Source organism: Choloepus didactylus, chromosome 13 (assembly GCF_015220235.1).
Source record: "Choloepus didactylus isolate mChoDid1 chromosome 13, mChoDid1.pri, whole genome shotgun sequence".
NCBI lineage: Eukaryota > Metazoa > Chordata > Mammalia > Pilosa > Megalonychidae > Choloepus > Choloepus didactylus.
The window spans coordinates 52,814,116-52,841,392 of record NC_051319.1 but is presented as its reverse complement, the minus strand read 5'-3'; the positions used below and the strand labels follow the sequence as shown (position 1 = coordinate 52,841,392).

Below are 27,277 nucleotides of genomic sequence, written 5' to 3'. Positions count from 1 at the left end.
AGTATGATTTCAGTATTTTTAAGTTTACTCATATTTGTTTGTGACCTAACATATGATATATCATAAAGAATGATCCATGTGCACTAGAAGAATGTGCATTCTGCTTCTGTTGGATGAAGTGTTCTATAAACGTCTGTAAGGTCTATTTGATTTAGAGAATCATTCAAGTCTTCTATTTCCTTACTGATCTTCTGTCTAGATGTTCTATACATATGGAAAGTGGTTTATTGACGTTTCCTACTATTAGTGTAGAGCCCCCAATTTCTCCCTTCAAATCTGTCAATATTTGCTTCATGTATTTTGGGGCTCTGCTGTTAGGTACATATATATTTATAATTGTTGCCTTGTCTCCTTTATCAGTATATAGTCACCTTCTTTGTCCTTTGTAACAGCTTTTGACTTAAAGACTAATTTACCTGATATTAGTATAGCCACTCTCTTTTGGTTACTACTTGCATGGTATATTTTTTTCCATCCTTTCACTTTCAGTCTACATATGTCTTTGAATTTAAGATGAGTCTCTTGTAAACCACATATAATTGGGTCATGCTTTTTTATCCATTCTGCCAATCTCTGTCTTTTGACTAGAGGGTTTAATCCATTTATGTTCAAAGTATAACTACTGTTAATGCTGGACTTTCTTCTGCCATTTTGCTATTTTCTCTTTATAAGTCTTATACTTTTTTTCACTCTCAATCCTTCCATTAATGCCTACTTTCATATTGGTTTGTTGGTTTTTCTTTTTCTTTTCTTTTCTTTTTTTCTTTTTTCTTTTTTTTTTTTTTTTTTTTTTTTTTTGTATTGTATCATATCAAGTCTCTTCTCATTTCTTTCTGAATACATTTTCATTATTTTCTTTGTTGTTACCAGGGCATTAAAATTTAACATCCTAAATCTATAACAATCATATCTGGTGCCAATTTAACTTCAATAGCATATAATACACTGTTCCTATACCCCTCCATTCCCCACCCTTTTTAATACTTGTTACAAGTTATATCTTTGTATACTATAGATGTATCATTACTTTTTATGCAATTGCATTTTAGTACCTATGAGAAGTAAGAAATGAAGTTTTAAGAAGTTTTGCTGTGCAGGTAGCAGAACTATCAGGGAACTTTTGTTGTTGTTGTTGGAGCACATTAATGTGCTCCTGAGAATGATTCATTATAAGAGAGACAAATCTTTCCAGGTCAAGGAGTAACTTTATAAGCTATAAATCTTATGGTCACCCCCATATTAGCTTTCTATCACTGTGTAACAAACTTTCATAAACTTAGTGCCTTAAAACAATACCCATTTATTAGTACACTGTTTCCATGAGTCAGAAGTGTGAGCAGGGTATGACTGGTTCACTACCCAGGGTCTTATAAGACTGAAGTCACGGTGTCAGCAGGCCTGCGTTCTCATCTGGAGGCTCACTAGGGTTGTTGGCAGAATTCCGTTCCATGGGTTATGGAAACGAGGTCCTGTTTTCTCATTGGTTATTGGCCAGGAGTTTCACTTAGCATCTGGAGGCCACTCACATCCTTGCAATGTGGCCCCGCCATCCTCAAAGCCAGCAATAGAGAACCCCCCTCACATCAAACCCATCTCATGCTTTGAATCTCTTTCCAGGAAGAGCCCAGTCCTTTTTTTTTTTAATCATATTTTTTTATTGTAGAATATAACGTGTATACATGGAAGTGATAACTTTCCAAGTGCAATTTAACAAGCAGTTAGCAAATTTCAAGAAATATTATAGGTTACAAATCCTCAGTTTCAGTTATTTCCTTATTATGAAATATAACATATATACAAAAAGGTATAGCTTTCAAATTCCAATTTAACAAGTAGCTATAGAACAAATTGCAAAGGATGCTATGTGTTGCAGTTCCACCATTTCAGTTCTTTCCTTCTAGCTATTCTAATACCCTAGGAACTAAGAAAAAAACAGAGATTCAGTATTTGTAATCCTTTGTTAAATTCCATCTTGTCTATTTCTACCCCTTCCTCTAGTTGAATCATGTTCCAATCTTCAGGAATGTCTAGGCAGTGACCACCCTAACTTGTTCATGTTGAAAATGGGTGTCAACATTATGGGAAAAGGGGGTGCATCTGGTTGATGTTCTTGAAGAGGCTATTGCCTCCTGAGTTTTGGGACTTAGCTGGCATAGGAGCTCTCTGAAGGATCTAAGTTTCTGACAAATAAATTTACTGAGTGAAACTTTTATAGAGTCTCAGATAGGGATCTGGGTATTCTTTAAGGTTTTCAGGACTACTGTTGACTTGGAGCCCACTCCTCTTTAAGGGCTTACCTAATTAGGTCAGGTCCACTCAGGATAATCTCCTTATCTTAAAATCAACTATTTGGGGATCTTAATTACGCTACAAAATCCTTTCACAGCAGCACCTAGATTAGTATTTGCTTGACAGCTCCATTATTATTAAAACCTCCCAGCAGCTCCCCGATGTCTGTGTCTAAACTCCTTGGCAAGTGTGTGATCTGACCCCTGCCACCTTCCCCACCCTTGCCTCATATCAGATGCCTCCTCCCACCCTGAGCCCTGCTAGACTCCTTGCTCCCTTTTGTGCCTCTGGAACTTTACTACTGTTGCTGCGTCTGCCCTCACCCCACCCAAGCCCCTGCTCCAAGCACTCTTATCAGTGTGGCGTCACCCTGTCCATAATGTGTATCTGAATATTCCCTTTCTCTAGCCCAAGAGGAATTGAGCTCCCTGCCGGTGTTGTTTTACATTCCTCTTTTCTGTTGATCATAGAGCATGTCATTGCTCTTGTTTTGTAATGTGCCTGGTCCTACCCCTCCCTCAGCCCCCACAGAAGGAGAGTTCTTTGGGCAGGGATCATGGCTTATATCCAGCCAGGTACATGATTTCAACTCCCATGACTTCAACTGTTCCTTCTAAATGTCCCTAAGTTGTCTCAGCCTCATTTCTGTCTGTCTAGTGAACATCTCCACCCAGATATCATCTAGAGCCTCCAGATGCAGCAGGTCCAAAACAGAACGTTTTAATGTTTCTTCCTACTCTTTGAAACTGACCTCTTCTTCAGAATAAATTCTGTTTTTCTCGTGATCCAGGATTATAGATTTGAAGCTTCCCTCTCTATCTCTTGTCAGCAGATCATATCATTTCTTCCCTCAAGATTCCACTGGTTCCTTTCCATCTGCAGTGCCTTCTCCTGAGTTTGGCCCTCAACAACTCAGGCTTGGAGTGTCACCCCGATAGATCACTTGGCCCTTAGTCTCATCTTCTGTTCTGCCACCAAAATACCTTCAAGCACCCTTCTTTTCAGGTTGTCGTACACACACACCTTTTGTGTCTTTGCATCATCTCTTGGTCCCTAATTTAACTTCCTGACACTTGTTTCAAATTTTTTCCTATACATAATCTCTAATCAAACCACTCTGGACAGCTCATCTCTCTCAGAGTATGCCCTTCCTTCCTCTTCCCCTCTCCCCATCTCTCCTCACCTGTGGGCCTGTCCTCATCCCCTCCAATCGGATGCTTGCCATCCTGAAGCTCCATCAGTCACCTCTGCCATACCTCTTTGATCTTCTCTGAGCCCCCTATGGTACTGAACCCTCTTTACATATCTGCAGCCCACAGCAAACCTCCTCAGAGTTAAAATCCATGTCCAAGATTCAAAACTATCTGCCTAGCTGTAGAAATTTCCCAAACTTGTAGGAACCAACATTGGACCATGAGAAAAACAAACAGAGGTGGCACTGGTTGATTCCTATTTCAGCAGCGATGTATCAGTTCTGTTTTTGAGCCATACAGATTGTAGGCTGAAATGAAAAAGGGGACTGAATTGAGTCCCCTTTTAAAGAGGTAGACCCCAGTGAGCAAACTAGGAGAATCATCACCATTTTATTAGTAGGACCATTATTTTAAAAGGTGTTTGGCTGATTTATAACAGCAATCAAGCAACAGAAGTTGTGCTTAGAACTCCATAAATACACATGGGTCTGCAGTATGTTAACAGACTATAAAGTGTGCTGCAGGCTCCAGCACCATGGCCTGGAAGGGCATAGGTAAAGGTTTATGTTCACCCAAGGGGTTGGGGTGAGTGTTGCTTGAGTCATTGAGATGACTTCTCATCTCTGTCATTCCCCCAGTGTCACAAGAACTCAGAGAGAAGAGCTAACCTGGGGTCTAATAAAGGCAGAATGACAGAGGGCAAAGCATCAAAGCAGACTGCAGCCATGGGCAAAGGTAGTGGTGGTGCCTGTGAAATTACACATCATTTCTTGAACAAGAAACATGTTCATGGGAAAATCAAGGCAAAAAAGTTAGACTATTACCAACATCTCACTGTTACTCCTGACAAAATACAGCCACACTCATTCATGACACCTGAAGAACATCATTATCTAGGGATAAGTAATCCTTAGTTCCAGATGCTCGTGCTCTTAACCAGAGATCTTGCTTATCCTGTGCTCTACTGTACTCCTCTAAGAATCACAAGATGCTTTGGTTACATGCTTAAGAGCACTGGCTGTGCAAACATATGCCTGGGTTTGATTCCCAGCTCTACAGGCTAGTGGCTATAGGGAAGTCCTGTAACTGCACTTCAGGTTCTGGTTAGAATAATAGTACTGACCTCAAGGGGTTGTGAGAATTAAATGAGCTTATCCATGTAAAGCACCTAGAGCTAGCTGATATACCCTAGACATGTTAAAAAGTAATAAGTGGAGAACCTAAGATGGCAGCTAGGTGAGACAGGGCAAAAAAACACCTCTGTGAAAAATACTAGATAAAAGCCAGAAAGTGACCCAGAACACCAGTTCCAGTGATGCACCAGCCGGACAAGGTCTGCTAAATCCACAGGGACCATGCATTTGGTGAAACCAGGAGTCTGCATTCTGAAATGACAGGCTGGGAATGCCCCTACACGGCCCAGCAGCCCAGGGCTTCCCTGGAGGGCTGGCGCACACTTGTGACATGGCACAACCTTCCCTCAGCAGAGGTCCTGGAAGAGCATGGCTGAGAATGGTGACCTGCTTGGAAATTCCAGGGACCCTACGCCAATACCAAGAACTTGTGGGTCAGCGGCAGAGACACTTTGTGGCAAGACTGAAATGAAGGCTTAAACCCTTGCAACAGCCTTAAATCTCTGGGAACACCTTGGATGTTTGATTATTAAAGCTCCCCTGCCTCCCTAACCACCCAGACACACACCCCACATTCAGGGCGGACAGCACCAACAACACACCCAAACTTACTGCACCAGTTGAACTCCACAAGAATCAGATCCCCACACACCACAAAGACAAAGTTGGGGAGAACTGACTTGAGGGGAAAAGATGATTCATGGACGCCATCTGGTGGTTAGTTAGAGAAAGTGTATGCCACCAAGCTGTAGATCTGACAAATTAGAGAACGGTATTTTTTATATCCGGAAAGAACCCTATCGAGTAAAGCAAATTCCAAGAGGCCAAAAACAACAGAAAATCTTAAAACATGATAAAACCAGACAATATGGAGAACCCAAACCCAAACACCCAAATCAAAAGATCAGAAGAGACACAATACTTGGCACAATTAATCAAAGAAGTAAGGACAAACGAGAGCATGGCATAGGATATAAAGGATATGAAGAAGAGCATGACACAGGATATAAAGGACATAAAGAAGACCCTAGAAGAGCATAAAGAAGAAATTGCAAGACTAAATAAAAAAATAGAAGATCTTATGGAAATAAAAGAAACTGTTGGCCAAATTAAAAAGACTCTGGATACTCATAATACAAGATTAGAGGAAGCTGAACAATGACTCAGCCTCCTTGAGAACCACAGAATGGAAAATGAAAGAACAAAAGAAAGAATGGGGAAAAAAATTGAAAAACTCAAAACGGATCTCAGGGATATGATAGATAAAATAAAACATCCAAATTTAAGAATCATTGGTGTCCCAGAAGGGGAAGAGAAGGGTAAAGGTCTAGAAAGAGTATTCAAAGAAATTGTTGGGGAAAACTTCCCCAACCTTATACACAATATAAATACACAACGCATAAATGCCCAGTGAACTCCAAATAGAATAAATCCAAATAAACCCACTCCAAGACATATTCTGATCAGACTCTCAAATACTGAAGAGAAGGAGCAAGTTCTGAAAGCAGCAAGAGAAAAGCAATTTGCCATATACAAAGGAAACAACAGAAGACTAAGTAGTGACTACTCAGTGGCCACCATGGAGGCGGGAAGGCAGTAGCATGATGTATTTAAAATTCTGAGAGAGAAAAATTTCCAACCAAGAATACTTTCTCCAGGAAAACTCTCCTTCAAATTTGAGGGAGAGCTTAAATTTTTCACAGACAAACAAATGCTGAGAGATTTTGCTAATAAAAGACCTCCCCTACTTGAGATACTAAAGGGAGCCCTACCGACAGAGAAACAAAGAAAGGAGAGAGAGATATAGAGAAATTTAACAGACATATATAGAACATTACATCCCAAATCACCAGGACCCACATTCTTCTATAGTGTTCATGGGTCTTTCTCCAGAATAGACCATATGCTGGGACATAAAACAAGCCTCAATAAAGTAAAAAAAAAAAAAAAAAAAAAAAAAATTGAATTTATTCAAAGCGCATTCTCTGACCACAGTGGAATACAAACAGAAGTCAATAACCATCAGAGACTTAGAAAATTCACAAACAACTGGAGGGTAAAAATGAGGGGGAGATGAAAGCATTGCCAGCAATCAGAAGCTGAGGGACTTCATCACCAGTAGATCAGTCCTATAAGAAATGCTAAAGGGAATTGAGCAGGCTGAAAGGAAGGGACACTAAACAATTGACTGAAACCACATAAAGAAATAAAGATTTCCAGTAAAGATCACATGATAAATATAAATACCAATACTACTGTATTTTTGATTTGTAATTCCACTATTTACTTCCTACAGGATCTAAAATACATAAACTGTAATGATAAATCAGTGGTTTGGGACTCAATGTAAAATATGTAATTTTTGACAAAAACTACGTAAAAGTGGGGGAATGGACGAGTATAGGAATACAGAGTTTATGTGTCCTATTGAAGTTAAGTTGGGATCAAAGAAAAACAAGATTGTTATAGATTTAAGAGGTTAAATTTAAGCCCCAGAGTAAACACAAAGGAAGTATCAGAGAATATAAACATAGAGATGAAAAGCAGAGTATGGGTTACGAGAAATAGGGAAAGGGGCAATGGGGAGTTAAGAAATGAGTGTAGGGTTTCTGTTTGGGGTGAAAGGAAATTTCTAGTAATGGATGCTGGGAAGGTGATAGCATTGCAACATTCTAAATGTGATTAATCTCACTAATGGAATGCTAGGGAGGGGTTGGAATGGGAAGATTTAGGCTGTATATATGTTTCCACAAGTGGAAAAAAAAAAGTCTAAATAGATAATGACAATTAAATACCAGGGATGATCCTGGATGGGATCTGAGGATGGAGGAGAGGAGGCTCAAAGGGACACAGTTGGGACAAAAGAAAAAAAAAAGAATGATCTTGTTCATGGAAAATGTATATGTGAATTATATTGTTTGTTCAAGGAAGTGTGCAGCTTGCTCTCATATGTTCAGAGGACAGAGCAATAGATGATGGATGATAGATAGGGAGAGAGGGAGGGAGGGAAAGAAAGAAATGGTGGTGTGACAGGATGTTAAAGTTGGTGGATTGGGGTATCAGGGGAGAGGGGTTGGGGTATGCTGGAGTACTGTGTGTGGGGTTTGTAATGTTTTTGCAACTGTCCTGTAAGTTTGAATTTATTTCAAAATAAAATTTTAAAAAAAATGTAATAAGTGGTTATAGATAGTGATGATTACTATGAGGAAATAAATAGGGTGATGTGATATAGTAACTGGGGATTTATTTATACTTTTTAAAGTAAATATAGATTGCATTGAAAAATATGAAGGAAATGACAAGGTACTGCAATGTCATCACTCTGGGAAATTTGTTTAGATGGGGTGGTCAGAGCAGGCCTCTCTGTGGAGATGACATTTAAGCTGAGAGATGGGAAGGAGGAGAAGGAGCAGAGAGTGGAGAAAGTGCATCCCAAGTAGAGGGTGCTGATTGCATAGGGTTCTGTGGTTGGAAAGAGTTTGGTGTGTGCTAAGAACTGATAGGATCCTTGCATGATGGGAGGGTAGTGAGCAAGGGTCAGTGTAATACCCAAAGACTGGCGAGGCAGGGTCAGGTCAAGGCAAAACCATACACTTTATTCCAAATGCAGGTGGAAGATATGAAAGGGTAATAATATGATCTAATTTGTCTTACTAAAAAATTACTCTGGATGCTTTGAGAAAACCAGAGTAGAGGGGTGCAAAGGTGGAAGCAGAGAAACCAATTAGGAGGCTCTGTTGGTTACCCAGGGGAGAAATGTGGCATCTTGAACAAGGGCAGTGGTAGCAGAAATGGAAAGAAGGCAAGATGTGGTCGATAGGGTTTGCTCATGAACAGATGTGGAGGATGAAGGAAAGGGGGCCATTAAGAAGCACTCCAAGATTGGTTTGAACACCTACATGAATGGTGTCACCCTTGGCTGATGTCAGGAGGAAGAATGTGTGAGGGCATTTCCAGAGTTCTGATTTGGACATGTTAAACTGAAGATGTCTATTAAGTGGAGATGGCACATACACAAGTCCAGAGTTCTGAGGGAAGGTCTGAAGATAATGATTTGGAAGATTTGAGCCTATGGTTAGTTTTCAGGAAAGTAAATGGCAATGGAGAGAAACATTTGAAGAGAGGACTTTCTTAAAAGAAATGCCACAATTCCCACTGTTTCAAGGTGGAGTCGAGAGGGAAGAAGACTGAGGTGATAGCCAGTGAAATAGTATGAAATCCAGGCACTGTGGCCTCATAAAAGCCAAGAGAGAAAGATGGTCAAGGAAGAGGGAGTGGTCCCCTGTGTCACAGGACGCTGATAGGTCAAGTAAAATGAGGACAGAAAGTGACCGCTGGATTTGGCAACATGGAGATCATGGGTGACTTTGGGGAACAGTTTCAGTGGAGACAGACGCCTGACTGAGGTTAAAGAGGGAATGAAGGTGAGGAAGAAACAACATCATATGCAGGCATTTCTTTCAATGACTAATTCAGTATAATTAGCAATTACTGAGAAATTCCAGGCCTTGTGGCTATGTGGCTGTGACTCCCTGTGGTTTGGTCTGATTACAGCTCCTCTGAAAGGTTTCCTGGCCCAGCTGCAAACCCACTCACCAGCTCACCAGGACTGGGCTCTAGCCCTGTTGACTCCTGCAGCTCCTCATTTGGGCTTTCTCTAATCACAAAGTATAGCTGCTTGTCTTTTTATTTTAGGGAAAAGACAGCCTCCTCACTTATTACTCAGAAAGCCGTATTTCCAGGCTTCTCAGATACATGGACAAGTACTGCCTCAGTAGCACCTTGGTTTTTATTACATTGAAACTCCCTCTGAAATTCCCTTTATTTTCATTATATTCTGCTTGTAATTGGGTAAAAATTTCGATTAAAAAAAAAAAACCTCCTTGACAGTGGTTAGAATAAGAGTCAGAGGATCTTTTGTGATCAGGCATAGCACTCATTTTTGGTGAGAGGGCCAAATATATGATTGGAAAGACCTGTCAATGATATCTAGGTGTATTCTTGGGTGACTTGGGTTTTCATAGTAATACTATAATCCACAATTGCTTTGGATATTTTTTGGCTTTTTTGTTCTTGATTTTTTTAAAACTTTTAATTCTGAAATGTTTTGAAACTTACAGATTTGCAAATATATTATGAAAATAATACAGAGAACTTCCTCCTCCTTCCTAAATATCCACATTTACCAACTTTTAGCATTTTGCCACATTTGTGATATCATTCTGCTGTCTACCTGTCTCTCTTCAAAACCTCTGAAAGTAGGTGGCATACATCACACTCCTTTACCATTTAACACTTGTAGGTGTATTTCCAAAGAACAAGGGTATTCCCTTGGGTAGCCACATTAAGCGCAGTTATCAAGTTCAAAGAATTTAGCATTGGTATACACTCCATATTCCAGTAATGTATTTTTGGACACTTCTCTGTTATTAGATCCAGTCTAGGATCATGTATTGCACTTAATTATCATTGTCTCTTTAGTCTTTTTAATAAATAGTGGTAAAATATATACAATGTAAAATTTCCCATCTTGGCCACTCCCACTCATACAATTCAGTGCCATTAAGCACATTAACAATGTTCTGCTACCATCAACACCATCCATTCCTGAAAATTTTCCATCACCCAAAGACACTACCGACATTCGTGCATTAACTCCCTGTTCTTCCTCCTCTACCTCCACCTGCTCTACTTTGTGTCTATGAATTTGCATATCCTACCTATTTCATATAAATGGAATCATATCCTTCCTTTTATATATGGCTTCATTCAAGGATATCTTCAAGATTCCTCCATGTTTTCACATGTATTACAACCTCATTCCTTTTTATGGCTAAGTAATAGTTAATTGAATGTATATACCATATTTTGTTACTCCATTCATCTGTTGATGGACACTTGGGTTGCTGCCATCTTTTGGCTATTGTGAATAATGTTGCTGTGAATATTGTTATACAATATCTGTTCAAGCCCTGCTTTCAGTACTCTGCGGTATGTAACTAGAAATGGGATTCTTAGGTGATATGGTAATCTGTATTTCCTGAGGTACCACCAACTGTTTTCCATAGCAACTGCACCATTTTACATTCCAACCAACAATATACAAGGATTCCTATTTCTCCACATCCTCACAAGCATTTATAATTTTCTGTTTGCTTTTTTTAAAAATAATACCCATTCTAGTGGTTTTGAGGTGGTATCACATTATGGTTTTGATTTTTACTTCCCTAATGGCTAATGATTTTGAGAATCTTTTCACAGCCTTAAAGGCCATTTTGTATATCTTCTTTGCTGAAATGTCTATTAAAGTTCTGGACCTATTTTGTAATTGGGCTGTTTATCTCTTATTGTTCAGTTGTATCAGTTCCTTATGCATTCTAGATATCAAATACATGGTTTCCAACTCTTTTCCCCATTCTATAGATTGTTTTTTTACTTTCTTAATAATGTCCTTTTATGCCAAAAAGTTTTTTAATTTGTTAAAGTCCAGTCTATTTTTTTTTTCTTTTGTGGCTCTAAGAATCCATTGCCTAATACAAGGTACTGAAGAAATTTCCCTGTGTATTCTTCTAAGAGTTTTCTAGCTTTAGTGCTTGTGTTTAAGTCATTGATCTATTTTAATTTTTTGTAAGATGTGAGGTAGGTGTTCCACTTTTATACTTTTGCATGTGGATATCCAGTTTTCCCAGCACTGTTTGTTGAAGAGACCGTTCTTTCCCCATTGGGTGGTATGGCACCTTCATCAAAAACCAATTGGCCATAAATGTGTGGGTTTATACTGAACTCTCAACACTATTCCACTTGTCTATATGTCTGTCCTTGTGTCAGTACCACACTGTTTTGATTACTACAGCTTTGTAATAAGTTTTTTAAATCTTATGTAAAATTTCTTAAAAATTTTAAAAGTGTGAGTCTTCTAACTTTGTTCTTCTTTGTCAAGAAATGTTTAGGCTATTCAGGGTTCCTTGCCATTCCATATGAATTTTATGATTAGCTTCTCTCTTTCTGCAAAAGGCTGTTGAAATGTTGATTGGTATTGTGTTGAATCTGTAAATCACTTTGGGTAATATTGACATCTTAATGGTATTAGATCTGTAACCCAAGAGCATGTGATCTATTCCACGTCTTTAGGTTCTTTCATTTCATACAGCAATAATTCATAGTTTTCCATGTACAGATGCTTTAAATCCTTGGTTAAATTTATTCTTTAGAGGCTATTCAAATGGAATTGTTTCCTTGATTTCCTTTTCAGATTATTTATTAATGGGGTATAGAAACAGTATTGTTTTTTTTTTTTTTTATTAGAGAAGCTGCGGGTTTATAAAACAATCATGCAACATCTTGCATTGGTGTGGAACATTTGTTACAATTGATGGCATTTTAAAAATAATTGTACTGTTTATAACAGTAGTTACCTTTGGCACAATTGATGAAAAATTATTAAAATCTTAGTATTATCCATCATCCGTAATTTACATTGATGTATTTTTCCATATACTACCATATTATTACTACCTTGTGTTAGCATCGGGCATTTGTTATAATTCATGAAATAACACTCATACTTGTACTATTAACTAAGGTCCATAATCTATAATAGGGTTCACTGTGTTGTACAGTCCTGTTTTATCTTTTAGTTTTTATTCTAGTAATATATACATCCTAAAGTTTTCCCTTTTAACTACATTCACCTCTATTGTTCTGTGCCGTCGATTACACTCACAATAAAGTACTACCATCATGACCATCCATTTCCAAACCTTTGCCATCAACCTAAAGATAAATTCTGTAAAAGTTAAGCATCAACTCCCCATTCTCTAACCCCAGTCCATCTTTTGGTAGCCTATATTCTAGATTCTAACTTGTTGAGTTTGATTATTCTAATTAGTTCATAACAGTGAGACCATATGATCTTTGTCCTTCTGTGTGAGGCTTATTTCACTCAACATAATGTCCTCAGGGTTCTTCCATGTTGTTGTATACATCAGGACTTCATTCCTTTTTACATTATTCCTGAATAATATTCCATTGTATATATTTACCACATTTTGCTTATCCATTCATCAGTTGATGGATACTTGGGTTACACCCATTTTTTAGCAATTGTGAATAATGCCGCTATGAACGTTGATGTGCAAGTTTCTGTTCCAATCACTGCCTTCCAACTCTTCTAGGTAAATCTCTAGTAGCAGGATTGCTGAATCGTGGTAATTCTATGCTTAGCTTCCTGAGGAACTGCCAAACTGTCTTCTTCAGCAAGCTGTACCATTTTATATTCCCACCAGCAGTGAATGAGTATTCTTATTGCTTCACATCCTCTCCAACACTTGTAGTTTTCTGTTTGTTTGTTTGTTTGTTTTTTTTAAGTAATGGCCATTCTAGTAGGTGTGAAATAATATCTCCTTGTGGATTTGATTTGCATTTCCCTAATCACAATGATGAATGTGAATGTTGAGCATCTTTTCATGTGCTTTTTAGCCATGTGTATATTAGCTTTGGAGAAATGTCTATTCAAGTCTTTTACCCAGTTTTTAATTGAGTTGCTTGTCTTTTTATTGTTGGGTTGTAGGATTTCTTTATATTTCTGGATATTAAACTCTTATGGGTTATGTGATTTCCAAATATTTTCTCCCCTTGAGTAGGTTGTCTTTTCATTCATGACGAAGTCCTTTGCACAGAAATCTTTAATTTTGAGGAGTTCCCATTTATTTATTTTTTCATTTGTTACTTGTGCTTTGGGTGTAAACTCTAAGAAACCATTTCCTACCACAAGATTTTCAAGATGCTTCCCTACATTTTCTTCTAGGAGTTGTATGGTCCTGGTTCTTATATTTAGGTGTTTGATCCATTTTTACTTAATTTTGTATGTGGAGTGAGTTAGGGGTTCTCTTTCATTCCTTTGCTTATGGAAACCCAGTTCTCCCAGCACAACTTGTTGAAGAAACAATTCTTACCCAGTTGAGTGAATTGGAAGCCATGTCAAAAATCAGTTGGCCATAATTGTGAGGGTCTATTTTTGTACTTTCAGTTTGATTTCATGGGTGACTACATCTATCCTTATGCCAATGCCATACTGCTTTGAGCAGTATAGCTTTGTGATATGCTACACAAATATGTAATAAAAGTCAGGAAGTGTGAGTCTTCCAATTTTGTTCTTTTTCAAGATGTTCTTGGCTGTTTGGTGCCATTTAACCTTCCAAATAAATTTGACAATTGGCCTTTCCGTTTCTGCAAAGCAGGCTGTTGGAACTTTGAGATTGTGTTGAATCTGTAAATCAATTTAGTAGAGTTGACATCTTGATGATATTTAGTCTTCCAGACCATGAATACAGAATGTCCTTCCACTTATTAGGTCTCGTTTGATTTCTTTCAGCACTGTTTTGTAGTTTTCTTTGTATGAGTCCTTTGCATCCTTCATGAAATTTATTCCTAGGTATTTGATTCTGTTAGTTGCTATTGTAAATGGAATTTTTTTCTTGATTTCCTTCTCGGATTGCTCATTACTAGTGTATAGAAAAACTACTGATTTTTGCTTGTTGATCTTGTATCCTGCCACTTTGCTGAACTTCTTTATTAGCTCTAGGAGCTTTGTTGTAGGTTTTTCAGGACTTTCTATAAATAGGATAATGTCAACTACAAATAGTGAAAGTTTTACTTCTTTCTTTCCGATTTTGGATGCCTTTTATTTCTTTTTCTTGCCCAACTGCATTGGCCAGAAGTTCAAGTACAATGTTGAATAACAGTGGTGACAGTAAGCATCCTTGTCTTGTTCCAGATCTTAGAAGGAAAGCTTTCAGTTTTTTACCATTGAGTATGATGTTAGCTGTCAGTTTTTCATATATGCCCTTTATCGTGTTGAGGAAATTTCCTTCTATTCCTATATTTCAAAGTGTTTTTATCAAGAAAGGATGCTGGATTTTGTGAGATGCCTTTACTGCATCAATTGAGATTATCATGTGGTTTTTCTCTTTCATTTTTTAAATGTATTACATTAATTCATTTTTCTGTATTGACTCCCCCCCCCCCCGCTCACTTGGGATAAAACCCACTTGATCATGGTGTATAATTCTTTTAATGTGCTGTTGGATTTGATTTGAAAGTATTTTGAGGATTTTTGCATCTATATTTATAAGAGAAATTGGTCTGTAATTTTCTTTGCTTGTAGTATTTTTTCTGGCTTTGGTATTAGGGTAATGTTGGCTTCCTAGAATGAGGGAGTGTTCCCTCTTTAATTTTTGGAAGAGATTGAGCAGGATAAGTATTAATTCTTCTTGGAATGATTGGTAGAATTCACGTGTGATGCCATTTGGTCCTGGGCTTTCTTTGTTGGGAGGCTTTTGATGACCAATTCAATCTCTTTACTTGTAATTGGTCTGATGAAGTCTTCAGTTTCTTCTAGAGTCAGTGTAGTTTATTTGTGTGTTTCTAGGAATTTGTCTATTTCATCCAAGTTGTCTGATTTGTTGGCACACAGTTGTTCATATTACTCTTTTATGAATCTTTTTATTTCTGTGGGGTCAATAGTAATGTCCCTGCTCTCATTTCTGATTTTATTTATTTGCTTTTTCTCCTTTTGGTCTTTGTCAGTTTAGCTAAAAGTTTGTCCATTTTATTGATCTTCTCAAAGAACCAACTTTTGGGTTTGTTAATTATTTCTATTATTTTATTATATTTTTATTAAATTTTATTAAAGTTTATTTTCTTTCCCTCTGCTTTATTTAGTTATCTGTTCTTTTTTCTAGCTCCTCTAGCTGTGCACTTTTGATTTTAGCTTTCTTCTTTCTTAAATTAAGTGTTTAGGGCTATAAATTTCCCTCTCAGCACTGCCTTCGCTTCATCCCATAAGTTTTGATATGTTGTATCCTTGTTGTCATTCATCTCAAGATATTTACTGATTTCTCTTACAATTTCTTTTTCACCCACTGATTGTTTAACAGTGAGAATTTTTTAATATTCCAGTTCTCTGCCTGTTACTGATTTCCAATTTCATTCCATTATGGTCAGAGAAAGTGCTTTGTATGATTTCAGTATTTTTTAATTTATTGAGATTTGGTTTTTGACCCAATATGTGGTCTACCCTGGAGAATGCTCCATACACACTTGAGAAGAAGGTATAGGGTGCTTTAGGGTGCAATGCTCTGTATATGTCTGTTAGGTATAACTCATTTATCATATTATTCATGATCCCTCTTTTCCTTATGTTCTGTCTAGAAGTTCTGTCTACTGATGAGAGTAGTACGTATATTAAAGTTTCCAACTGTTATTCTGTCTTCAGTTTTTTCACTGTTTGCCTCATGTATTTTGGGGCATCCTGGTTAGGTGCATAAATATTTATGATTGTTTTTCTTCTTGGTGGATTGCCCTTTTTATTAAAATACAGTGTCCTTTTTTGTATCTTTTAACAGTTGTGCATTTCAAGTCTATTTTGTCTGATATTAGTATAGCTACCCCACCTCTTTTTTGGTTACTATTTGTATGTAATACCTTTTCCCAACCTTTCAGTTTCAACTTATTTATGTCCTTGAGCCTAAGATGAATCTCATGTATGCAGCATATAGTTGGATCATGCTTTTTTATCCATTTATGCCTCTTAATTGGGGAATTTAATCCATTAATAGTCAACATTATTACTATAAAGGCAGTACTTACTTCAGCCATTTTATCCTTTGGTTTTTATATGTTGTTCCAGTTTGCTAACACTGCCATTATGCAAAATACCAGAAATGGATTGGCTTTTATGAAGGGGCTTATATGATCACAAAGTTACACTCCTGAGGCCATAAAAGTGTCCAAACTAAGGCATCAACAATAGGGTACCTTCATTCAAGAATGGCCAATGCCCCTGGAAAACCTCTGTCAGCTCTGTCAGGCATGTGGCTGGCATCTACTCTGGGGTTCTGGTTTCAAAATGGCTTTTTCCCAGGATGTTTCTCTCTAAGCATCTGGGGGTGTTCTCGTAGTTTCTCCCAGGCAAAGTCTGGGCTAGCAAAAGTCTACTTTCAACAGCTGTCTCCAAAATGTCTCTCTCAGCTGCAACACTGAGATCCTTCTGTCTGTGTGCTCTTATAGGACTCCAGTGATTTAATTAAGACCCATACTGAATGGGCAGGGTAACACCTCCATGGAAATAATCTAATCAAAGGTATTACCTCAAGTTGGATGAGTTACATCTTCATGGAAACATCCAATCAAAAGTTTCCACCCAAAAACATTGGGTTAAGAGAACATGGCTCTTTTGCAACTATGAGAGGGAGTGAAGCTATGAGACACATGAGATAAATGGATCCTGTAGACAGCATTTTGAGTGAAGTACACCAGAAGCAAAGGCAGACACTGTAATGCCTCACCAATATGGACTGGTTACAATGTGCAGACTCAGAATTGCATGTTGGAGCACAGCTTATTGGGGGAACAATTATTGTAGTGGTCCCTGGATTGTAAGCTGTTACAGAATTGCAATGGCTATCTCCAAACTCTTGAGATGCTGATCTCTTTGTGTGTGACCTAGTCGGTCTCTGGAAGGTTGGGTATCTGTGTGACACCTCAGAGGTAGAGCTCAGCAAATATGAACATTAGTATTTGTGCATACAGCAACTGTCAAAAAAAAAAAAAAAAAAAAAAAAAAAAGCTACAAGATAGCCCAGACTTCAGTTGGAGATATAGATGATGCAGATCTGGTTGGGACTGGGGCAGATTGGGCCAGAGGGTGGAGGTCAAGACTGACTGTGTTTTAAAACTTCAACTTCCAGGTGAGATCAAGCAAAGAGATGTTTATTTGGTGCAGCATCTATATTTTCTAAACAATATAACTTCTACAATCACTTTGTTCAAACACTGTGATTGCATGGAGCTTTGAATGGGAAGTGAGATGTGGTGGGTTTGCATAAGTTGGAGTGAAATAGCGACATATCCTAAAGTAATTTGGGCAGAGAATAAAAATATATATTCGGGCTCCCACTGAGTAGATGGGGGAAGGTGCGGAGGTGTACTTTCTCACTTGGATTGTTGCTGATGTTCTCACAAACCTTGAGGACTAACAGTTTTGTATGCCGAGCCCTCTATCTTGGGGCTTGCCCTTGTGAAGCTAGTTACTGCAAAGGAGAGACTAAACCTGCTTATAATTGTGCCTAAAAATCTTGCCCTGGGTACCTCTTTGTTGCTCAGATGTGGCCCTCTCTCTTTAGCTAAGCCAACTCAGCAGGTGAGCTCACTGCCGTCCCCCCTATGTGGGACCTGGCAATGCAGGATATGGCTCCTGGGATGAATCTGGACCCAGCTTCATGGGATCGAGTACATTTTCTTGACCAAAAGGGGGATGCGAAATGGAACGAAACAAAGTTTCACTGGCTGAGAGATTTCAGATGGAGTCGAGAGGTCACTCTGGTGGACATTCTTATGCACTATATAGATAACCCTCTTTAGGTTTTTGTGTATTGGGATGGCTAGAGGTGGATACCTGAAGCTGTCAGGTTCTAGCCAGGTAGCCTTGACTCTTGAGGACGATTGTGTGGCAGTGTGGCTTGCAGTGGGTGACAGTGGGGTTGTGGAGGCCTTGTGGATTGCACTCCCTTTGTCAGGTGTGTGGATGGATGGTTAGAGAAATGGGGAAGACTAGATGAAGGGGAGGTGGTATGGGAGGGAATGATTTGGGCATTCTTTTTTACTTTTGGTTTTTATTCTTGTTCTTGTTCCTTCTGGTGTAAGGAAAATGTTTGAGAATGGATTGGGGTGATGAATGCATAGCTGTATGGTGGTGCTGTGAGTACACCCTGGATGATTGTGTATCTTTAATAAAACTGAATTTAATTGAAAAAAAAGATAATGGCTCTTTTGGGGGGATATAATATATCCAAACTGGCATAAATGTTGTATCTGATTTGTTGTTTTTTTCCTCTCATTTTATCCTTTTAGTTACCCTTACTGATAATCTCCATTTCTTCACACCACTCCAAGCCTCTCTCTCCTGTCTTTTCCTTTCAGCCTGGTCTCTTGTTGATGAACTCTCTTTCTGTTTATCTGTGAATCTTTTACACTTCCATTTTTGAAGGATAAAGAATTTTGGTTGACAGTTTGTCTTTTCTCAGTACCTTAAATATATCATACCACTGCTAAAGCTGCCAGAAGACAATATACCGGAAATGAGTTGGCTTTTACAATGAGGATTTATTAGCTTACAAATTTACAGGACTATACCTTCTCTGAAGAAAGGCTACTGACATCTGGGACACCTCTGTCAAATGGGAAGGCACATGGCTGGTGTCTGTTGGTCCTCCTATACCAGGTTCTGTTGCTTTCAGCTTCTGGCTTCAGTGGCTTCCTGTCTCAGCTCCTCCAGGGGACTTTTCTGTTTTTTATTCTCTAAAAAGGACTCTGGTAAGGGGACTAAGATCTATCTTGAATGGGTTGGGTAACATCTCAATTGAAACAACCTAATCAAAAGGTCCCACCTACATTAAGTCTGTACCCAAAGGAATGGATCAAAAGAACATGGCCTTTTCTGTGGAACATAACAGCTTTAAACCACCACAGATGTTGAACATCTTTTCATGTGCTTCGTGGCCATTTGTATATCTTCTTTGGGGAAATGTCTGTTCAAGTCTTTTGCCCACTTTTCAATTTATTTGTCTTTTTGTTGTCGAATTGTGTGATATATATATATATATATATATTTTTATTTTCCACTGTTCCCTTTGTTATTGATTTCTAGCTTTATTCCATTGTGGTTGGGTAAGATACTTTGTATGATTTCAGTCTTTTACATTTATCAAGACTTGTACTGTGGCCTAGTGTATGTTCTATCCTAAAAAATGATCCATGTGCAGTTGAGGAAGATGTGTATTCTGCTGCCATTGGCTGAAGTGTTTTATGTATATCTACTATATCTAACTGGTCTATGTTATTGGTCAAGTCCTCTATTTCCTTACTGACCTTCTGTCTAGATGTTCTTTCCCTTACTGAAAGTAATGTATTGAAGCCCCCTATTATTAATGTAGAACCATCTATTTCTCTCTTCAAATCTGTCAGTGTCGCTTCATATAGTTTGTGTCTCTGTTGTTACATGTGTGTATGTTCATAATTGTCATTCTTGATTAATTAACCCATTTATTAATGTACAGTGTGCTTCTTTGCCCCTTTTAACAGTTTTTTACTTAAAGTCTATTTTGTCTGATATTAATATAGCCACCTCTGCCATTTTTTTAAATACTATATGCATGGAATATTTTTTTTCTATCCTTTCACTTTCAGACTACTTTTATTTTGAATTTAGTCTCTTGTAAACAGCATATAGTTGGGTCATGCTTCTTTTTAATCGATTCTGATAATCTCTGCCTTTTTAATTGTACTTTTTAACCCATTTGTATTTTTTTTTATTGAGACGTATTCACATAACACGCAGTCATAGAAAACAAATCGTACATTCAGTTGTTCACAGTACCATTACACAGTTGTACATTCATCACCAAAATCAATCCCTGACACCTTCATTACCAAACACATAAAAATAACAAGAATAATAATTAAAGTGAAAAAGAGCAATTAAAGTAAAAAAGAACACTGGGTGCCTTTGTCTGTTTGTTTGTTTGTTTCCTTCCCTTATTTTTCTACTCATCCATCCATAAACTAGACAGAGGGGAGTGTGGTCTTTATGGTTTTCCCAATCCCATTGTCAACCCTCATAAGCTATATTTTTATACAATTGTCTTCAAGATTCATGGGTTCTGGGTTGTAGTTTGATAGTTTCAGGTATCCACCACCAGCTACCCCAATTCATTAGAACCTAAAAAGCGTTGTCTATATTGTGCATAAGAGTGCCCACCAGAGTGACCTCTCGGCTCCTTTTGGAATCTCTCTGCCACTGAAGTTTATTTCATTTCCATTCACATCCCCCTTTTGGTCAAGAAGATGTTCTCCATCCCACGATGCTGGGTCTACATTCCTCCCCAGGAGTCATATTCCACATTGCCAGGGAGATTCACTCCCCTGGGTGTCTGATCCCACATAGGGGGGAGGGCAGTGATTTCACCTGCCAAGTTGGCTTAGCTAGAGAGAGAGGGCCACATCTGAGCAACAAAGAGGCATTCGGGTGGAGGCTCTTAGGCACAATTATAGGGAGGCCTAGCCTGTCCTTTGCAGCAACAGTCTTCCCAAGGGCAAATTCTGTGGTAGAGGGCTCAACCCATCAAACCACCAGTCCCCTATGTCTATGGGCATGTTAGCAACCATCGTGGTGGGGCAGGCAAATACCCCTGCATTCTCCACCAGCTCCTCAAGGGGGCTCTGCATATTTTTTCCTTTTTTTTTCTTTTTTAACTTTTTTTTAAATCAACTGTATGAAAAATTAAAAAAAATAAAAATAAAATATTTTAAAAAACATACAATAAAATAACATTTCAAAGAGACCATAACAAGGGAGTAAGAAAAAGACAACTAACCTAAGCTAACTACTTTACTTCCAACATGTTCCTACTCTACCCCAAGAAAGTAACCTAATATAGCAACATTTCTGTGAACTTGTTCCTACTATACCCATCAGAAATTAACAGACCATAGTCATTCCTGGGCATTCCCAGAACATTAAATTTACCCACAATAGCTTATCTGTTCTTATTGTAACGCATTTGTATTTAAAGTAACTACTGACAATTTAGGACTTCTGCCTTCTTGATCTTTCATTTTATTAAGTCTTGGACCTCTTTTCTCATTTCTTCCAGTCCTTCCTTTTTTTTTTAATTTAGTTAACCTTTGAGAATGAGCTCTTTGGAATTACCTCTCATTTCCTCCTGTGTATGTTTTTCAGATATTTTCTTTGTTTCCATTGGGTATAAATTTAACATCCTAAATTAACAACACCAAAATCCCATACCACTCCCTTAAGTCCCCCTCATAGACATTTAGCTTTCACATATTGCCTTTGTTAACAATTAATGGAAGCATCTTACAATGTTACTGTTAAACTATAGACTCTAGTTTGCATTGATTGTATTTTTACCCTATACCATCCAATTTTCAACACCTTGAAACACTGACATTCATTTGTTCTCCCTGATGTAAAAAATTCTTTCTTTCGTACATTTAATCACCATCATTGACCATTCTAGGTTTTGCTAAGTTATACAGTCCCAGTCTTTATCTCTTATTTTTCATGCTGGTATCATACATGCCCCTAGCCTTCCTCTTTCAACTGTACTCATATTTATATTCAGAGTACTTACAGTATTGTGCTACCATCATGCAGTATTGTGCTATCCATTTCTGGATCTATACGAACAGTCCTATTGAACATTCTGTACTCCTTCAGCATCAAATGCTGAATCTCTATCCTCTATCTTCTGATAACCTGTGTTCTCAACTTCAGCTCTCAAAGTTTGCTCATCAATGTTAGTTCATATTAATGTGACCATACAGTATCTGTCCTTTTGTTTCTGGCTAATTTCACTCAATGTAATGTCTACTGTCTACCATTTTGTCTTTTGGATATGTCATATTTTATTTTTCTTTTCTTCTCTCTCTCTTTTTACCCTTACTGATAGTCTTCATTTCTACATTCTTCACCAATCCTCTCTCTCCTGCCTTTTCCTACCTGCCTGTATTGCTCCCTTTAGTATTTCTTGTAGAGCAGGTCTCTTGATCACAAACTCTCAGTTTTTGTCTGTCTGAAAATATTTTAAACTCGCCCTCATTTTTGAAGGATAGTTTTTTTTTTTTTTAATGTTTATAGCAGCTTTATTCATAATTGCCTAAACTGGAAGCAACCAAAATGCCCCAAAAGGTGAATAGCTAAACAGACCGTGGAATACTATTCAGCAATAAAAAGAAATGAGCTATAAAGCCACAGAAAGACATGAAAGGACCTTAAATGCATATTGCTAAGTGAAAGAAGCAAATCTAAAAAGGCTACATACTATATGATTTCAACTATGTGACATTCTGGAAAAGAAAAAACTATAGAGACATAAAAATGATCAGTTGTTGTCAGGGGTTGGGGGTTCAAGGGATCTCAATGAATAGGTGATGCACAGGGGATTGTTAGGGCATGATATGTATTTGTCAAAATCCAAAGATATGTGTAAGTTATTAACTTTAGTTAATAATCATGATGTACCAATACTGGAGCACCAATTTTAAATGCACCACAGTAATGTGATGTAAGATTTTAATAATAGGGGAAAATGGTGTGGGGAGGCTGAAGGTAAATGGGAACTCTCTGCACTATCTGCCCAATTTTTCTGTAAACCTAAAATTCTAAAAAATAGTCTGTATCTTTAATGGATGCCCTAGGGTGCCTTAATCATGGTGAAATGGTCCTCATTGATCTCTTCTTGTCGATGCAGTTAATGAATCTGGCTTAAAATAGATAAAATGATTTTAAAGTCCATCCATCACAAAAGTGGTGATTCTTCAACCTCTGCATCTCTCTTGTTCCTCCTATCCCTTGATTTGTGAGGATAATATGACTTAGAAGACAGTGCAGATCTGGGACTGTGAGTAGGGAGAAGCTTTCCTCATGAGGTTCCATGAAATGGCCCTCTGAAGATTCTTTGTGGAAGACTCTGCAGCCATGGTGATCACCCAAGGATGATCCAGGGCCTGGTCAGCTGGCATGTGATGATTATTGTCCAAAATCAGTAGTTTGTTTATAAAGTCTTTCACCAACTGGGAAACACTTGGCCACTGCTCTCCCATATAATTATAGTTGCCTTTCAGAATTTTCCTGTAGAGTCTTATGTGGCTTTATCATCAAAAGGCAGGAATCCACTGAGTAGACTATATGTAATTATACCAAGAGCCCATGTCCACTGCACTGGTATAAGGTCTTCTTAGCAAAACCTGGGGGGGGGCGGGGGGGGGGGGGGGGCTGTGTACTCCAGTGTCCCACAGAGCATCCTCATCATCTAGTCACTTTTGTTCCCAGAGTTTGCCAACCCAAAATCTGTGATTAAAATTTGCAACTCAGCACCTGGATGATAGTATAAGAGATTTTCAGCCTTTAGGTCCTGATGAGTTATCTGCAAAGCATGCAAATACCTGATCCCATCAACAACCATCTGGAGGATTCTGACAGCATCCTGCTCTGTAAAGGATCTGAGTAATGAGTTGATTGAAGAGTTCACCTCCTGTGGCCAGCTCCATCACCATGCAAACTTGATCATGTGCCTCAAAAATCCCCATGTGCTGGACTATGTAGCTATGGCTAACCTGCCTCAAGACGCTAAGCAAGACTCACATGCTTCTCTGCTTTCCCTCTCTCTGGTTTTCATCACTTTTATTGCAAAAGGTATCTTGGTGGCTTTCTGCTCCATCCTGACAACCTTACTGAAATTGCCTTTCCCAATAAGAGCCTTGATGTCATATCTGGTGAGGACAAGGGTGTCAAATACGGCTCAGAAGCAGACCACCTGCATCCTCTGTGCTGCTTTGGCAGCGACCTCTTGAAGGAGTTTTGCTGGATATAGGATTCTTGGTTGATAGTTTTTCGCTTTCAGTATCTTAAATATATCATACCACTGCCTTCTCGCCTCCCTGGTCTCCACTGAGAAATCCATATATAGTCTTATCACACTTCCCTTGTATGTAATGGATCACTTTTCTCTTGCTGCTTTCAGAATTCTCTTTGTCTTTGACATTTGATAATCTGATTATTAAGTGCCTTGGAGTAGGTCTATTTTAATCTATTCTGTTAGGGGTACACTGCTTCTTGGATCTGTAATTTTGTCTTTCATAAGAGATGGGAAATTTTCAGTGATTATTTCCTCCATTCTTCTTTCTGTCCTCTTTCCCTTCTCTTCTCCTTCTGGGACACCCATGACATGTATATTCATGTGCTTTATGTTATCCTTCAATCCCCTGAGACCCTGCTCATATTTTTCCATTCTTTTCCCTATCTGTTCTTTTGTGTGTAGGATTTCCAATGTCTTGTCTTCTAGTTCATGAATCCTTTCTTTTGCCTTTTCAAATCTGTTTTATGTCTGTTTTTCATCTCTATTGTGCCTTTCATTCCCATAAGTTCTGCCGTTATTTTTTTAAGCTTATAAATTCTTCCTTATGTTCACCCAGTGTCTTCTTTATATCCTTCATCTCTTTGGCCACATTTTCCTTCAGCTCGTTGACTTGACTTAGAAGATTTGTTTGAACATCTTTAATTAGTTGTTTCAATTCCTGTATCTCACTTCAAGTGTACATATGCTCCTTTGACTGGGCCATATCTTCATTTTTCCTTGTGTGAATCATAATTTTTTGTTGTCTAAGCATCTGGTTTCCTTGATTACCCCAGATTTTCCCGGACCATACAGGCCCAGGTCTCAGGAAGATGGGGTAATCAGTATTAAGTTTCCATGAGGATGAGCCCCAGCAGATTATCAGACCTTCCTGTGAGGCCTCTAGTCTGTGCTTTTCCTATCCTGCCCGCAGCTCCCCACGAGCATAAAGAGGTGCACCTTTAATTCTCTGCAGACCCTGTCCCTGCCAGGGGCCAAGGGTGAGTTAAAACCCAAGCTTAAGCTGTATTCCCCCCCACCCAGGCCCTGGAGTCTGAATTCTGTGAGGGAGGGCAGCCACTTGAGCTGGGCTCTGCCCCTCTTTTCTTAGGGAAGATAAGCCCTTGAGGGAATTATCTCCTTCTCTTGACTTCTTCCTTTGTCTAAGTATCTTAACTTCACCCTTGCCTGGTCAGTGCTGATAACTGAAAATGCCTGAGGCTTTCACTAATGCACTACTTAGAATGAGAGAAAAAAAGAAAAAAGAAGTCTGCTTTTCAGAGCCAGTTCCCAGTTTTGCCAGTTGACCGGAGTTGGTAACCAGTTCAGTGTGCCCCTTTTCTTGGGACACAGCACTTTTCCAGTATTCTGAGTTCAGCTGACTTCAGAAGCCTCTGTTTTATTCTTTTTCTCCCATCAGCCCTGCCTCCTCTCTGCCAGGAGAGACCTCAGGGTTTCTTTCCTGCTTGTTCCAGGTTTATCTGTGCTCATAGCTTGTATTCAGTATTCAAAATTTGTTAATTAAAACTTGCATTTGGGGATTGGTTGAGTTACCTTCCCTTGCTCCCAGCAGAGATTGCTTCTTTTTACCACAGGGAAGTGTTCCCACTCAGCCTGGCATGCCAGTGGGGGAGTGGTGCCAGCTCCACAGTTTGGACAGCTTTACTTACAGTTCTATGCTGAGATCTCAGCCATTTCACCCATTCCAGACTGGTGTATGCTGGGTCCAGTCATGGATGTCCTCTAAACAGTTGTTCCAGACTATTTCCTAGTTATTCCTTGCTATTTACTAGTTGCTCTAGGGTGCTAACTAAATTCCACACCTCCTCCCAGTTGTCTTACGTTAATGTTTACTGATTCATTCTTCTGCCATTTCTAATCTGCTACTAAATCCCTCTAGGAATTTTTTTTTTAATTTTAGTGTGGTCCTCAGTGCCAGTATTTCTGTTTGGTTCCTTTTTCCGATTTCTGTCTCTTCATTCAAATTTGCTGTTTGTTCATCTATTGTTTTTCTGATTTCCTTTAGTCCTTTGGGCATATTCAAGACAATCTTTTTTAAGTCTTTGTTATGTCCAAAGTACTGTCTCCTTCATTGTTTCTAATGCTTTTTCAAATTGTTCTTTTGTATGAACCATCACTAGATTTTTCTTTGCATGCCTTATAATCTTTTATTGTACACTGGACATTTTAATATTTGAGTGTGTTATTTCTGGATTTTAGTCCCTGGCATGTCTGTTCCTTAAGTTTTATCAATCTGGCATTATGACTGAGATTTCCGTGACTGCCAAGAGTTAACAGAAAAAAGAGGAAAAAAATAATGAATGAAAAGATAGCACCTTTCCCACTTTGTTCAGATTGGCACATGGGTGTGCTCTCCTCCTTCAGAACTTAGCCAACGTAACAGTTAGTCTAAAGAACAGCTCAAGACAAAAGTATAGTGTTGTCCTGGTCTTTTCTGAGCACTTGTATTGCCTTTCAAGGCCTTAGGAATTCCCGTTTATATGTATCTAAATGTCTCCTTTTCCCCAAAGAAACAATATTTCCTCTGGGTCCTGCATGTCATATTGTAGATATTGAAGCTGGTAATCCTTTGCCCCAGGCAGCTGTGATTTTCTTTTGTATGGCATATCAGTTGTCCTGTGGGTCACTTCCACATGCTGGGCAAGTTCTGGGATGGCAAACCTGCAATGAGTGTCCTGGTTCAGTTCTTCAGGCTGCCACCAGACAAGCTAATATATACATACATGCACCCAGAATACATGCCTAAGGGCTACTCTGCTTCCTCCAGAAATGGGACCAGGGACCCACACTGCAAGTGCAGACTGGCCTTGCACCAAGCTGAGGCGGGGGGGGGGGTGGCGCTTGAGGGAGGGTCAGCAAGGGTGCCATAAGGTTTTTCTCCCATTTTTAAGTTAACTGTTTTCTTGATTCAGTGCTCACCCAGTTACTGTAACCTTGTTTTCTGGAATTCTTAGAAGGATGATTCTGCTAGTTTGGGCTTAAATCTGTGGGAGGACACTCCAGGATCTTACTCCACCATCTTGGTTACACCACTCATTTTTGCCTTTTTTTTTTTTTTTTTTTTTTAACTTGATGTTATAGGCTTATATTCATGAGTGCCTATACAGTAGAAGTAAGAAAACAAGGAAGAAAGGAAATGTGCAGATGGGAACATTCATACTCAGTA

General features: G+C 38.6%; 1 protein-coding gene and 1 pseudogene across 4 annotated transcripts in view; one reads left to right on the top strand and one right to left on the bottom strand.

Moving 5' to 3' along the window:
• MCC (MCC regulator of WNT signaling pathway) overlaps positions 1-27,277 on the top strand; it is a 621,876-nt gene that overhangs the window by 583,036 nt on the left and 11,563 nt on the right. The window lies entirely within an intron of this gene.
• Positions 22,543-26,995, bottom strand: LOC119508364 (annotated as a pseudogene).